Source organism: Sinocyclocheilus anshuiensis, unplaced genomic scaffold, assembly GCF_001515605.1.
Source record: "Sinocyclocheilus anshuiensis isolate Anshui unplaced genomic scaffold, SAMN03320099.WGS_v1.1 scaffold352, whole genome shotgun sequence".
Lineage (NCBI taxonomy): Eukaryota > Metazoa > Chordata > Actinopteri > Cypriniformes > Cyprinidae > Sinocyclocheilus > Sinocyclocheilus anshuiensis.
Genome location: NW_015557093.1, coordinates 396,141 through 411,756, shown reverse-complemented (window position 1 = coordinate 411,756; position 15,616 = coordinate 396,141). Strand labels below are relative to the sequence as shown.

At 36.4% G+C, this 15,616-nt stretch overlaps 1 long non-coding RNA gene across 1 annotated transcript in view; it reads right to left on the bottom strand.

Annotated features, from left to right (window-relative positions):
* Positions 1–12,161: 12,161 nt before the first annotated feature.
* The window catches only part of LOC107677369 (uncharacterized), a 6,656-nt gene continuing 3,201 nt past the window's right edge, over positions 12,162–15,616 (bottom strand). The window contains exon 3 of the long non-coding RNA XR_001632830.1: positions 12,162–12,239. This is a non-coding gene — a long non-coding RNA (uncharacterized LOC107677369). The remainder of the gene's footprint in view (positions 12,240–15,616) is intronic.

The window sequence follows — 15,616 nt, the reverse complement described above, 5'->3', positions numbered from 1 at the left end:
TGTCAGACACAAAAGCTGATTTCTTGTTACTGTATGTAGAAATCTCATTTGCATATGCAATTCTCACAAGTTGATACTTTTAAATAATAAAACATGCTGCTGAAACATTTGTTGAAAGTTTCAAAGCTTTTGATTAATAAATAAATATACAAGAGTGTTTATTCAACTATGGACGTTTTCTGAAGTCTTTTAAAAACACTATAAATGTATCACAGTAGAAATCAGTTTTTTTGTCACTTTGTGTCATTTTTTTATAGTATTCTAGTTTTAAATGTAATAATTAATGTTTTATAATGGATTTAAAACTGAATTAATTCTATAAGTGTATACTCATGATGTTTGGAAAGTAGCAAAAATAAATGACAAATGCATAGTGGATGTTTTAAATGTGACCTTCATTTAACAAAAAAAAAAGAAAAAAAATTAAATCTGTTTGTTTCAATTATAATCAACCCCTAGGATAAGAAACATAAGAAACACCTGTAAATATACATATTATAAACATACCTCGTCAACATACAAAACAACAAATTATCATTGAAAATGGCTATATTTCAATAGCTTATTGTATCTCGTTACTCTGAGTTACTCTCTATCACTTTAAAACCTAATGTAATTATGGACGTATAATCTAATAAAAAATCCTGGACTCATTTAAGTTGTCTGATGCAAATTCTGTTTAGCCCTGCTCCTCCCCTAATTTAGTTGGACAGCAAACACCGACAGGGTATTTTTAGATCCTGTCCGAAGCCTTTTGACAGATTAAGAAGGAAAAGCTGCCCTGATGTTTATCTGATGGAGAAACACATCCCAGCGACGTTAGAGAGAAACTGGCAAGGCCGTCTGGGCGGCGTTCAGAGGAACCCTTTGGTTAGCGGTAGGGCAACCCTCTCTCCATCTCTCCTTGACCCAATAAAGCAGCTTTATCAGACATCAGCGGTGACCGTGTGAAAGTTGGCCTGGATAAAGCAAAGAAATTAAACCCTGGAGCCACTGATTGATGGACTGGACGCTTGTCAACACTTGAGATTATAGAAACCCTGGCTCTCATCACGGGACGCCCCTATTGGGCCGCAAACAGAAACATCTAGAAGCCTCCATGCCAATCCTCCTTCTCCTGTGAATTCCCCCCCGCTCCACACAGGAATTCCAGACTGTGGGGAAATTAATGTTCGGATCTGGCGTAGAGGAGGGTAAGGCAAAGCGCTGCCAAGTCATCTGAGATCTGCCTTTTTTTATTTTGTTTGCTCCGTCCATGAAATGCGACTGATTCCCAGCTTCGCGTTTTCGGCTCCCAGTCAAATCCCAGCTGTCTTTATGGATTCTCCAGATCTCATTACAGTCAATGAGCCTGCAAAGACTTTCAGATCAAAGTGAAAGTCTTTTAGCACTGGTGAGAGAGAGCGAGAGTAAGCCAAATCAAGTCATTATAACCAAGGAAAAGCATATCAGGAATACCTGATGGTCAACAAAGTTTAGCCAAGGGAAAAAAACAGCGCCATGCAAACAATTTCAGGGTCCTAAATCTATAGAGACTTCATCTGAACAACATTTATTATTCACAGCCAGACACAAATTTCCAAGTTGCAGAAGCCTGCGAGCCATTATGTGATAAGACAAACGAACTCGCGGGCCTGACCTTGAATAAATCGGTAGGGCTGGAGGAGCTTCGGGTGAGCGTTCGCCGCACGAGTGTCACATCTCGGTGTCGGAATTGAAATTAGGGTTTGTTTATAGACTGAAGCTGTCGGGGTTACGGATGAACCCGAGGAGTCATCCGTCAGATCGCATGTGCAAGGCCGAGCAGGAAGAACTGTAGCTTTTTACTGATTCATTGCATTCTACCATGGGCTTAATCCTCTAATCTAAAATGTATGGCTCGTATCTGTTGGAGATTAGCCCGACGGGACGTGTTTCGAGATGCAAAACAGAGCAGAGGTCAGGAGGGATCTTGTAAAGCAGAGGGCACAGCCAAACACACAGATACGTCAAGCACCTGAAAGAAAAAAAGAGCCAAATCTACCTTGTTTATCTCAACAGCCTGATAAAATGTACTTACATGGATCAGCTGGCGTCGTTCCTGAGAGCCGGGATGTTAGTCAGCCTCAAAACCCAGACCTTCCGCCGTGTTGCCGTCAAATATTTGGATGCGAGAATAAAAGCATTCTCTCATTACGCGTCAAGCACCTTGTAAATTTGTTTGAAAAGGTCTGCCAGACTGTTCTAGTGATTTTACCGAGCCAAGACAAACTCGAAATGTTCTGTGTAGACTGTTGAGTGATCGCTGAAAATAATGGACGTTTGGCTTGAAGGTCCAGAGATATATTTTCCTTAAGCTATAGAGCATTTCCTCCTTTCAAAACAGATGTGTCGAAGTGTGTATTTTAGAGCTATTAAAGTTGGATCTCTACCTTTGGATTCGAGATGCACTTTAGGGTCACAACACGGTGCTGTCATTCCTGTTATGCAGTACATTCACATGCCCTGGCTCTATATTTTAGTTTAAACTCATATTAGTTTGTTTTATTTTAAATTAATTTACTAATTTGGTTTGAGCAAACATTAACATGAAGAAAATGCCAATTTATTTGGAAATTGTCCAAGTGTTTCTTAATTTTGCAATCTTGATAATTTCTCTAATCAAATTGATGTTTTCTTGGTAATTTTGTTTTAATTAATTCAAGTTTTTTTTTCCTGTTACCTCAATATCACTTCCCATCTTCCAAGCCACTTCCTTAATAATATCTTCCTACAGGAGGTGACATGATAATTGGTGCAAACTCAGAACAAACACAAGCAACTATTAGCAATGCATGTGGTCAGTGTGGTCTAATTATGAATTTTCTAAAAATAAATAAATAAATAAAATAAAATAAAAAATTGGACTTGTGATTTAAAATGCAATTTAAAAAAAGATACAGGTCTGGCCACAATTTTGTGATTATATATTAATATGACTATATAGTAAAAATAAATAAATACATAAATAAAAAAATAAAAAACAATAGTAATATTAAACATAATAAATATTTACTATATTTTTTTAAACAATATTTAACAATAATAATAATTTACAGTACAGTACAACTGTGATATTATAATATTTATGGCTATTTTAATTTGTTCATTTTCAAATGGTAAACTTTTTATTTTAGCAGAAAATTTGGGGGAGCATTTAAAGCTTCTTTTTTGTTGACAACGGCTGAAACGCTTCTCAAGAGACTTGATCGCTTCATATGATTCATATATTTAATTTAAGCTTTTATTTACATTGATCAGCAAACATAAACAGAAGCTCAACCATACTTGCTTAATGATTCTTAGGGAAGCTCGAATGTGCTGCGTAACACACAAGAATGAACCTTATTGGTTCTCACACTTCAAGCAAGCATGCTTGAGCTTCCATTTGCCATAACTAATGTGTGCATTGATTAATGTTTATATGTGAATAAAAGCCTAAATTAAATCTGTGCATCATATAAAGTGATCAGAAAATTTGGACTAAGCCACAATTCATATGGATTAGTTTTACGATCTTTTTATGAAACTTCTGAAGCATCAAAAAGTGATGGAGGAACAGAAATCTCTCAGATTTCATTAAAAGTATCTTGATTTGTGTTGAACAAATGTCTTACAGGTTTGGAATGACATGAGGGTAAGTAAATGACAGAATTTTCATTTTTGGGGGAACTGTCCCTTTAAATTATAACCTCAACCTCACCTACTAACTCAAACGTAACAGGAATGACCTTGCAACAGTCCTGGAAAGAGTCTTGTCAACTAAGCATGGGTAGTAAAGCCCATAGGTGACCAATCACAAGTTACACACACAACCTCGTGGGCAGACTTACTGTACTGCACCAGCTCGTCTCATTACTTTGTTTGGGCCTTTTTTTGCGGAGAAAAAAAATAATAAAACACAATTTCTGCACCAGCACACTAATAACAACCCACACACATACTGCAGTCCTTTCCCTCACTGCCTTCATCTCTCAGATCCCCTTGCTTGCTTCATCTCCAAGTCCCTCCATCCAGACCCCCAATGCACTCAGCATCTGCTTGCAGGATGAATAAATCAGTGCTTCTTCCCGGCTGCGGTCCCCTGACTGACAGAGGCCCATCTTAATTGTAGCTGAAAGCCGGCTTTCTCTGTGCTAATTAGCAGAATGCGCTGCTAAATGATTTAAAAACTCGGGGCTTATACGAGCCCTGCCGATCATCACTTATTCACATGGAGCGCGGCACTTTGTGAGAACATGGCGCCCGAGGTAAATTAATTTACTCCAATTAGCAGGCCCTGTCAGCGCGCATCACTGTCTCATACTAGACATGCCTCTGAAAAAATAATGCACTTGTTTTGTCCTCTGCTTTGGTTACATCTGGTGTGCAGTGGAGGGGAATCGGATGAAGCAACTGCAGGAAAACAGACAGCCCTCGTCTCGGACGACTAAATGCCTCCATGCTGCCGTCCGAGATGAAGCAGAACAGGAAGTGGTCACTCTAGAGGTGGGACGTTCAACCACATGCCTGAGGAAAACAGAAAAATTTTACTACCTGTAAAAATGGGCAGAAAGCAAAATGAGGTTTTGAGAGCTAATTCAAAGTTAGTTCAGTTAGGGGGCATTCACACAGGATGGGGTCTTGCATAGATGGGGTGCAACAGAACTGAAAACAGGGGTGCCAAGATGCAATTCGAAAAACCTGAACCGCTTTTTAACATGACATAACATGTAAAAGCTAAAAATATAGGAGGAGAGGAAAATTAACAAACATACCAAGCTACAGCACCTAGCACCCTCCATCTATTAATATTATTTTTTTGATTATGATTTTATTGTGGTTGGGCACGTATACAACTTACATTTGCGGTAACACTTCAGTAGTGACCAATTCTCACTATTAACTAGTTGCTTATTAGCATGCCTATTATTAACATATTGGCTGTTTATTAGTGCTTACAAAGCATATCTTCTGCATGACTTTCTACATCCCTAATCCTACCCATATTAATAAGCAGCTAATTAGGAGTTTATTGAGGCAAAAGTCGTAATTAATGGTTGGTTAATAGCGAGAATTAGACCTTAAAATAAAGTGACCACATTTTCATATATAATAATTCAAAAATAAATTCTCAAGTTTATATATAAAAATTCAAATTTAGTTGGAGTTAAATTGATAGAAATAACATATATTTTATATATAATGTGTATATTTATAATATTATTAATAATAACAACAACAACTGTTTCTTTTAACTTTCTATTTATCAAAGATCCTGGGGGGAAAAAATAAATTAGGATTTCAACCAAATTGAAATTTAGTTTCAACCAAAAATATTAAGCAGCACAACCATTTTTTTTACTGAAAATAATTAGAAATGTTTTGAGCATCAAATCAGCAAAGTAGAATGATTTCTGAAGGATCATGTGACACTGAAGAACTGTAGTAATAACTGCTGAAAATTCAGATTTGTATCACAGAAATAAATTACATTTTATATTACATTAAAATAGAAAACGGCTATTTTAAATTGTAAAAATATTACTATTATAATACTGTTTTTACTGTATTTTTCATCCTTGGTGAGTATACGCGTCTTCTTTCAAGTAAATAAAAAGAAAAAAATGTTTTGACCCTAAACTTGAACGGTAGTGTATATACTGTATACAGCAACCCTACATAAGACGAGTAGTTTTGAAAATGGATGGATATATATAGAAAATGTTTAACTGGAATTCAATAAGGCAGGGAAAAGATTCAAAATATTGTATCTGTGTAAAAGAAAGCATGATGTAACAGCCCCCCCAAAAAAAACACAAAGTAAAAAATGGCACAGACGAAACATAAGTCCTGTGTGATTGCTCCCTTTGCCAACAGTTGTTCTGCCAACAGTTGTAGAGATACAAAAAGTATTGCCACACAGAATCTGTACTAACTTATTGCGGTTATTACATAAAATACTCAAAAGGCAACAAAAAAACTTTCCCTAACCATTTATCATGAGGAAAAGAATAAGATTTGTTCCCTTTTTTTCCCTTTCTTTTTGCCTGGCAGCATACAACCCTTATATCTCAGTTACAGTCTAGTCTCAAGAGACCATAATGCTGCTCACTTCCTGTACCTATTTTAATTTCTGCAAATGCATTGCGGAGGGCAAATTCCTCTTCCTTGCACAGGGATTTGACATGTCACTGACAGCTGAAGCAGCAGAGATTAATCTAGAACGAGCAGACTGTTGAAAGCTGCCTTTGCCTGCTAATGATCGAACCGACTACAGGTAAGGAGAAAGAGATGGAAAACACTACAAGGGCTCATCCTTCTCTCGTCCTCCACTACTACTGAAAGAAAGTTGATGTTCTGATCCATCTTCTGCTCTTAAGAGAGAAGCCAGCGCGCAACGCAGAGGCAAGAGCCAAAAAACGGCTTCATCCGGCAGGATTCAGACAAATGCAACGACACGAGACAGGTTTGCTTGGAATGCTTTCCAGATGATGTCAGACTTGAGCACAGGCAAACGAACAAATCCAGCCCAGGCGTTTTAGAGTTATTTACGATTTCGCTACGATGAATCTTACGAGTGGTGATTCTTTACGTGGCCCCAGGGATCTCAAAGCATTGTGGGAAGCCCATGTTATATATTGCATCCTTGTTTTACATGAAAATGATGTTTCAACAAATGTGGCGCCTGATTATGGCCCTACCCATGATGCATAAGGACCTAGTTGGATAGGCACAGTGTGTCTCAAATTCTTTTTCTACAGTAAAGTAGAGAAGTAAGTAAAAGAATACAGCAGTCAGAAGAAAACAGCTGAAGGAGATATAAGGGAGAAATCTCTTTTAAATTAGGCTGATATTTCACACCCCACTAGCTTCCTGATCCTGCTGCTAGGTGCGAATTGTGTGAATAAAACTGACATTAATAATATGTTCTCTTCAAATAGGTGTGACTGCATCTTTAAGTCTGTATGGTACATTATAAAATGATTTTTTGAAGTTGTAAATAAAACGTAAAAATTTTAAGTACAGTTTACAAGAAAATACTATTGCAAATGTTCTACTTCAGAGTTCCGTGTTTAATTCAATGTGTTACTTGCTATTTCTATGTAATTGTTTGTGAAATTTACTTGCAATTTCTAAATGAAAATTGTTTCGATGCCAAATATTAATATCTGATATCAACAATAAATAAATTTCAGATAGATAAAATAGCACTAATAGCAAAAATGAAAAAGAGTTTCAGGGGGGAAAGGGTTAAAAAGAAAAAAACAGCAACAAAAACGTTTAAGCATAGTCATGCAGCAACTGTGTAACATAATACAAAACATAATTCAAAATCTACTGTGCAACACCAAACAAAAGTCCAAAATATTTTTTTTCTTTAAAAAAATTTCAGCTTGAATTAAATGAATATTTCTCAAATTAATTTATGTATTTATATACTAAAAACTTAAGTTGAGTGAATCACTATTATGGGTTCTTTAATATTATTTATGCTTAAAATAATATTTTAACGCATAAAAAATGGTTCCAAACCTTCTCACTGTTGTCATTTCTTCTTGCTCTTTCCACAGAAAATTCCCAGGAATATTTTTGTCTGGAGAAACAAATGATAATTGAGTTATTTGTGCGTAAATGCAAATATATCATGACAAACACCTCCAAATAAATTGATAAATGGGTAACACTTTACAATAAAGTTTAATTTGATAACATTAACTAGTTAACATTAACAACAATAATAACATTTATTAATGTTAATGTTAAGTTCAAAACTTACTAATGCATATTCAAATTTAAAGTTGTATCTGTGAACTAACATGAACATGAACATTTTTATTAACTAACATTAACAAAGATTAATAATTGCTGTTAAAATATACATTACTCATTGTCAGTTCATGTTAGTTAATGCATTAACTAATGTTAACAAATGAGACCTTATTGTAAACCGTTACCGATAAATGTACTAATATAACTAAATATACTAATATGACTTATCTAATATAAACTGTTAGGTGAGGTTGATCAGTTGACAGCAATGTCTAAGTGACCTATCAACATGCAGCAAAAATCATGATGCAGAACAAAAACATACTGTGTAGTAGAGTAATTTGTGGAGCAGTCTTGAAGAGAACATCAAATCATTGGTTACTGTCCTTTCATTGACAACAATTTAGAAGGTGCAACAATCTGGTACCACTACACTCTTAACCTTTGCTCAAAATGTAAATGTCCTAAATGCAAAATCATCTTTTGCTGATGCATCTTCCACAGTAATAGTGGCTGACTCTCAGCTTTGATGATCATCTGAGCAGAGATTAAATCATAGCTTGCTTTTGGCCAGCTAATCTCTGAGAAAATAAGGATCCAAACATCTGCATTAGCATTTGGCAACTGTGGAGTCGCTGTTTTGTAACCATGATCCTCTTCTGGCCCAGGTGTCTTTGTTGTTAAGCAGTTTTGGCTTTATTCTGAGGGCTACACCTTTCGCATTCTCTCATCTTCAACATGTTTGCAGATTTAGGGGTCTTTAGAGGAGCTGGTTGGATGTGGTAAGCAGTATGTGTGTCAGTCTGAGGGCTCGTTGAAATAGTGATGGAGGAAGAGATATGACACACTGACAGAGGAGGACTCACGTATTAGTTGAGGGTGGGAAAACTGACTTATGACCTCCAAAACTAAATTATACGAATCAAAAAGTCATAAAACATTAGGAGGCACAGTCCAATCCACAGCCCAGATTCTTTGTTCTAATGCCACCCAAACCGAGTTGGCTAGATAGACTTTATTTCTAATTTACAATAGCAAGTCTAAGAGGGTTGTGCAAAATGTAGAATTTAAAAATGATTTTCTATTTCTAATTTCAATTTGAATTGATTAGTCACACCTAATAGAATGTTGAATTGGAATTTTAAATGCAAGAACAGTATGAAATTTACTTCATTGTAATTCAAGACTACTGTTTTTCAACACCTTAAATTTTGCAACAAATTGTTACCAAAAAAAAAATAATAATAATTTGGAATAATTACTGTTTATTCCCTTATATATACAGGTCACATTCAGGTTATAAGCATTTGGGGAAATTAAGTGTTTTTGATTGAAGTGTTGCACCATAATACATAATTTTTTAATAACATTATTTATATGATTTTTCATTTTATGGATACAGTACTTTTGATTAATTAAATAAATGCAGCCTTGGTATAAGAAACTGAATGGTAGTGCATGTACTCATTTATGAAGTCCATTTTCACCTCAAAGTAAAATAAAAACTGAAACTGAAAAAATCAGTCAAACTTACCTATATAGACAAACTATAAGCTATAAAAAAAAATCATAATTGTAAGAAATAAATACACAATTGCGAAATATTAAGTCATAATGATTCTGAACGAACATTTTATTTCCCAGAATGCTCTAATTTACTGCAAATGTTGATGATTGTGGCATTTCAAACATTATTAATATCATATGTGACCCTGGACCACAAAACCAGTCGTAAGGGTCAATTAATTTTTTTTAGATTTATACATCATCTGAAAGATGAATAAATAAGTTGATGTATGGTTTGTTATGATAGGACAATATTTGAAAATCTGGAATCTGAGAGTGCAAAACAAATCTAAATATTGAGAAAATCCCCTTTTAAGTTATTCAAATTAAGTTCTTAGCAATGCAGATTGCAAATCAAAAATGAAGTTTTGACATATTTACAGCAGGAAATATCTTCATGGAACATGATCTTTAATTTACTTAATATCCTAATTTCTGGCATAAAAGAAAAATACAATGTATTGTTGGCTATTGCTACAAATATACCACACATATAGTGTTTCTGAAAATGGCGTCTGATGCATTCTGAAAACTGTACTTAAAACTCAAATTTGAATTCCAATTCTGCATGTTAGTTCAAACTGTACATCAAATTCAGGATCTCAACTGAAACGTAGAATGCATTCTCAACTGAATTCTGCATGCGGCACAACTCTGATGTGTCCAGCATTACCATCACTCGCGGCCTTCATCAAAGCTGCCCTCGCTGCAGTGGCTTCAAGAGCTCTCCAAGGTGCTGAAAAAGCCACTTCCTTTTACCTGCGAGGCCCACTGACACCATGTCAGACCGTCACAGCACTGCAGAACTTTGAGCTGCCTCTTTTGCACTCACTCTTCGTCTCCTCCATCCTGAGCAGAGGACGAGGCCGAGCAGAGGGAGTCGCAGAAGACTCCGGGGTGTCTTTGTTTAGATTAATGACTTTTGAAAATGCAGCAGTCTCACGGATTCAAGGCCAGCGCCCCACGTTGAGCTCTTAAGGGGCTGCTGCAGGAAGAGGCAGACTGACAGTTGGGCTGTCAGCATCATTATCTGGCTTGAGTCCTGCCATTAAGGTGGCAAAGTGCTGAAGGGTGTCACCCTCCGGAGCAGAGATGTAGCCTAAAGCTCTCATCTGTGCAGACAGCAGACGAAGAGGACCCTCCCAGGTGAGAGCGCCGAGGTCAACCCTGTTTCATTACCTTTCTGCACTAGTACATCGACCTGTTAGTAACCTTAGCGTGACGGAAAGAGACTCTGTTAATGCCTCTCACCTCTTTTGTCTCTGTCTGACAGGTTAAACTGAAGTGAATATGGGAACGTAGCGACAGTTTGTTCACAAATGTCCAAACACGCCCTTAAATTATGATTTCTAGCTGTATTAACTTTTCATGGCTACAGACAAACAGCTATTAAATGAAGATAATGTCTCTGTGTTTCCCTTATAACATGCATTATAAAAATATCGAAATTTGTGAATCAGCCTTTAGTCACCATTTCCATGCTGTCAATCTCTTAATTGATTATTTATTTCAAATAGCACATATCTTTCAATATTTGATCACTTTACGCTGGCAATTTAATTTGTTTACTCCTTACTTAGTTTTGTATTTTACTATTACTTTACACAACCGTTCAAAAGTCTGAAGTCAGTAAGCTAAGAAATTACTTAAGGCTTTTTTTTTATAAATTTAAAAAGAAATTATAAAAAATATTTTTTATAATGTTACAATATATTTCCATTTAAAAAAAACAGTTCTTTGAACCTTTCCATGGTATCATGCTTCAAAAAAATATTAAGCAGCCTAACTGTTTTGATCATTGATAATAAGAAACGTTTCTTGAGCAGCAAATCAAAGCATATTAGCAAGATTTCTGAAGGATCATGACACTGGAAAATCCAGCTTTGTCATCACAGGAATAAATTACATTTTAAAATATATCACAATAGATAGAGATGATATTTTAATATAGACAATATTTCACATTATTACTGTTTTTATTGTATTTTGATTAAATAAATGAGGCCTTTGTCAGCACAAACGACACAAAACATTAAACAACAGTAGTTTATGTAATCATTTATGAATATTATTTCCATCTCAAATTAAAAATGTAAACAGATCATTTTTATAAAATACACAAATAATTACATTAAAAAATTTGAATGTATAAAAAAGCTGCAACTTTGAGAAATAAATTAGCAACTGTGAAACATTAAATATTGTGAGCTATGAAGCCAACATTTATTTTTAACTCTTAGGTTGAAATGGACTTATATACTTCAGGTGGCATTGTAACATATGAAGTCGCTGAGACAATTGTAATTGTAAACTATAAAGTCAAATGATTAAATATTATGTTGCAATTACTGGAAATAAATTATGTTTTTGTATAACACATTGTAAACATAACGTGTTATGACCACAATAGAAATATGCCTATGGCTTTTTTGTGTATTTCATCCTCGACCGTGTTGAAACATTGTAAGCCTACTATGGTCATAAGTTCCTTGTTAGTATGACATGTGGACTTGAATAGATAATGCTCTTGAACAAAATAAGCAAGCTAAAATGCAGTGCATTTTGTATCTTTCAATCAATATCAAGGATGGGCAACTCTGCTACTCTCACAGATTCCAACCTCAAACCATAAACCACGTGAACTGTGGTTTGTTGTTTTATATATCAGTCAGACAGTCTCTTATTCTGGGTGGTTCTTGGCCAGAACAAGATGCAATATGGATTAGAAATGTGAATGGATTAGTCTTTATGGGCTTTTTTGTATTTTGTTTTAAATTTTGCCAAATAAAACAAACAAAAAAACTTACTTTTACAGGTGTGCTGTTATTGTAAACAAACCTTTTTAATGAGTTTTGGGTGAATCCAGAGTGGCAAGTTTCTTTGTTGAGAGAACGCAACTGCATCTGTAAAAGAAAGAAAGAGACAGTGCAGTGGACTAGCAGTTATTGCACATTGACATAATGAGAGATCGATTCCAGTTTGAGGCATTTCCAGACCCAGTTCCTACTTCTAAGCATAATTTCTAGTCAACCCTGCTTGAATTAAACAACACTCAAATGTATTAATGTTTTTAATTTGACAATTAAAATGAGTTCAGATAAGCCACAAGAGCAGCCAAACCATAATTTCAGTCCATTCTCGTAAATTATCTTTCCAACTCGCACAGTCCTCTTGTCAGAGAAAAGCAGCGCTGATGTTTGCCACATCACGATCGTGTTGAAAATCAACACATTGTCATACACTCCATAAACAAGTCATTTCTGATTAATCATCTCCCTGTAATACACGAACACATTTGTGGTAAGACTTTAAACAGTTCGGCTCAGCTCTACAGCCCAAAGCAGTTTGAGGTGGTTGGTAATGGGAGTCACAGCTATGTAAATCAGTGGCTCTGTGTTTTTTGTTTTGGCAAGACCTCAGGGAGGAACGGCGTATCCGAGTGGGGCTTTACAGTTGGAAGCGGTCTCAATGAAGGCCTCTGTGAAAACCTACTCACCAGGAGTGGTCAGAATTAAGTGAAAAAAAATGACACAAGCCAGTTAGCTTTTCCACAGCCACATATGGCAGCTGTTCAGATGCGAGACCGCTGCCGCTGCTTAGGAACGGCCGATCCAGAGCAGCTGGGCCGCACTGTTTAGATTAATAAGCTCAACGTAGAAGACATTAAGCACTAAGTGCTGACCATGCCAACTCCGGAGAGGACCGTAATGGCTTCAATATTACTGGGGCATGTATGAAAGAAACCTTACATTCATTCATTTAAACGGCCATTTACATCCTGTGGAGAGGGAGGCGGGTGCGAGTGCAGGCCACGAGAGGGATCTAGTCTCGCTGTCATTGTAATAGGGTCACTTTGACGCATTGGGCCAGGTCCAGTTTCTCTGGTAACAGTTGCAGGATGAAAGCATGGAGCGGACTGTGCCTGGAAAACTTAAACAACGATCAAAAGTGACATAAGTGTGAGCAGCACAAACTAAAAGGTATTTTTCATAAAACCACACCTTCTGAATATTCAGTAGCACCTGCTTTTCCATGCACAGAAGACTTTTAGAAGTCAAAAATCTGGCTGCGTGAGACGCCAACGAGAAAGCAGTGGCGAAAGTAACAGGTTGCAAGACTAAACTCTGACATTTTCTATGTAGCCGGCCCCAAAAAACACGCAAGATCCTCATTGTGTCGCAGTCGGCTTTGAACCGTTCTCCTGAAGGTGTCCCTTGCGTAATTGTCAAGATGACCTTCAGCAGCGATCAATGGGGCACCCAGGCATAAATGGAAGGCAGTTCCGGAGTTTTGCGATGATATGAATTCTCCTCAACGTCCCATCTATCAAGATAAAACAAATGCTGCTCATTACTGGAAAAAAATACACCAGTGTTCCAGCAAGGGCAATTTTGCCTCCCCAAAAAACGTGTGGGAGTTTTTAATATTGTGGAGTGGAGCGTGTGTCACCCAGGGACCCACTTCAGCTCTTCATCAATCTGCCGTTCCCCCCCATCCCTCTTCCTCCCACCCCCACGGACCTCGCCGGAGATCTACAGACGAATCTGTGCCTTATCGTTTTAGAACAATGCTCCTTACTGCTCACCAGAGAAATGTCCTATTTGATTTCAGGAGAAGTAAATGATCTTTCATCTGCGGTATAAAATTGGAAAGTTTTAGTGCCAATTGACTACTCTTGAAGAAAGAGAAAAAGAACATCTCAGATTTGAAAAAAAAACTACGATTTTGGGAGTTTGATTGATGTTTCCATCAAACAAAACCCACCGTTTTCATTTTAGATATGCAGTGCGTTACTGTATTTTTCAAAGGTAGCACAAAATGCAAAGTGGGTAATCAAAAAATTAGAATGTGAGAGCATGAAAATAGATAATTTCACCTCTTATACTACCCTAGACAGTCAAAACAGTAAATTAGCCACCACTGAAACAGAAAGAAATGTCTTTGGAGTATCTTGATTGTATACAAATGTTCTTTCTGTTTTGATATTTTCATTAACTTAGTTTTCTCCGAATCTGAGCATAGTGGAGCAAAACCCGGTTTGTCAAGATCACACACTAAAACGGGTTTTCAAGAGCACAAAACTATTTTATAATAATACCGGTAGTAGTGTTTTTCTATTACTGTTTTATATAATAATATTTTATTGTATAAAAACAAATAAAACAGATACAATTTACTGAATTTACATTATTGCTGTTCATTTAGTTTTCAAACACTGGTCAGATATCATGTAAAAAAAAATAATGAAAAGAAAATCATTTTAAAAATTATTAGTAATAAAATGTTTATTTTAGTAGTGCATAAAAATAAAAGTGTCACCTTAATAGAAAGTAAAAATGTAAAAGTAAACAGAAAAAAAATAACATTTTACACATTTATAAGAATCTGCATTTTTTTTAACAGTATAAAAAGGATCTTTATTAATGCCTTTATATTGTAGGCAGGGGTCCCTCACAAAAAAAAGGATCATATTTTGGAGTCTGTGATGTCATCAGAAAGTTTGAAAATCCCTCGTCTTAGAAACCTGATTTCAGTCATTACTCAAAAAGTGCTAGTTACTGCATTTCACAGAGTACTTAAATACATTCTCTTAACCACCACAATCCCTTATTATTTTACTCAGACAGTTTCCTTATTACGTGTATCTGCTGTTGAAGTCTAGGTACACTGATTTAGCTTAGTCCGGAACTATGCCTCTCTCCCCTGGGGTTTTGGGATCTAAGCCATCTGGTTAGTGTTCTCACAGTCCATTTCCCCGTGCTGCACTCTCCACAACACTAGCTGAGAGGAACTAATGTGAAAGTGAGGGAGAACCATTGAGCACAAAAGCTCATTATACATCTACACCAGGCCGAGTGGCTTTCGCTGGGTCACACACCAAGCAAAAAATAAAAAAGAAGAAAAAAGGATGCATGTAGGTTTTATTTAACAACCAGAGGAAGGGATTGTTTCCCGATGACAAGACTTGGCCTTAACCCTGCACCTTTCTCTTCGGCTCGTCGTAAGTTTCCTATCACAATGCGGTGGAAAATAGCCCAGGAAAGAAAGGGATTAGAAAGCCTTACAAAAAAAAATTATTTCCATCTGGACAAAGAGAGGTGGGGGGCGGTGGGAGGGAGGCATTGGGAGGGATGGGGGATTTCTTCCCAAAAAAAACATCTGGAGAAGCAATCTGGTGTAAATAAGCAGACAGCGACTCACTGCCCACCCAATAAATAACACACCGGGAAGAAGCTAGTTCACAATCTGGGCTTCCCCGGAACATGACACTGAATTAGAC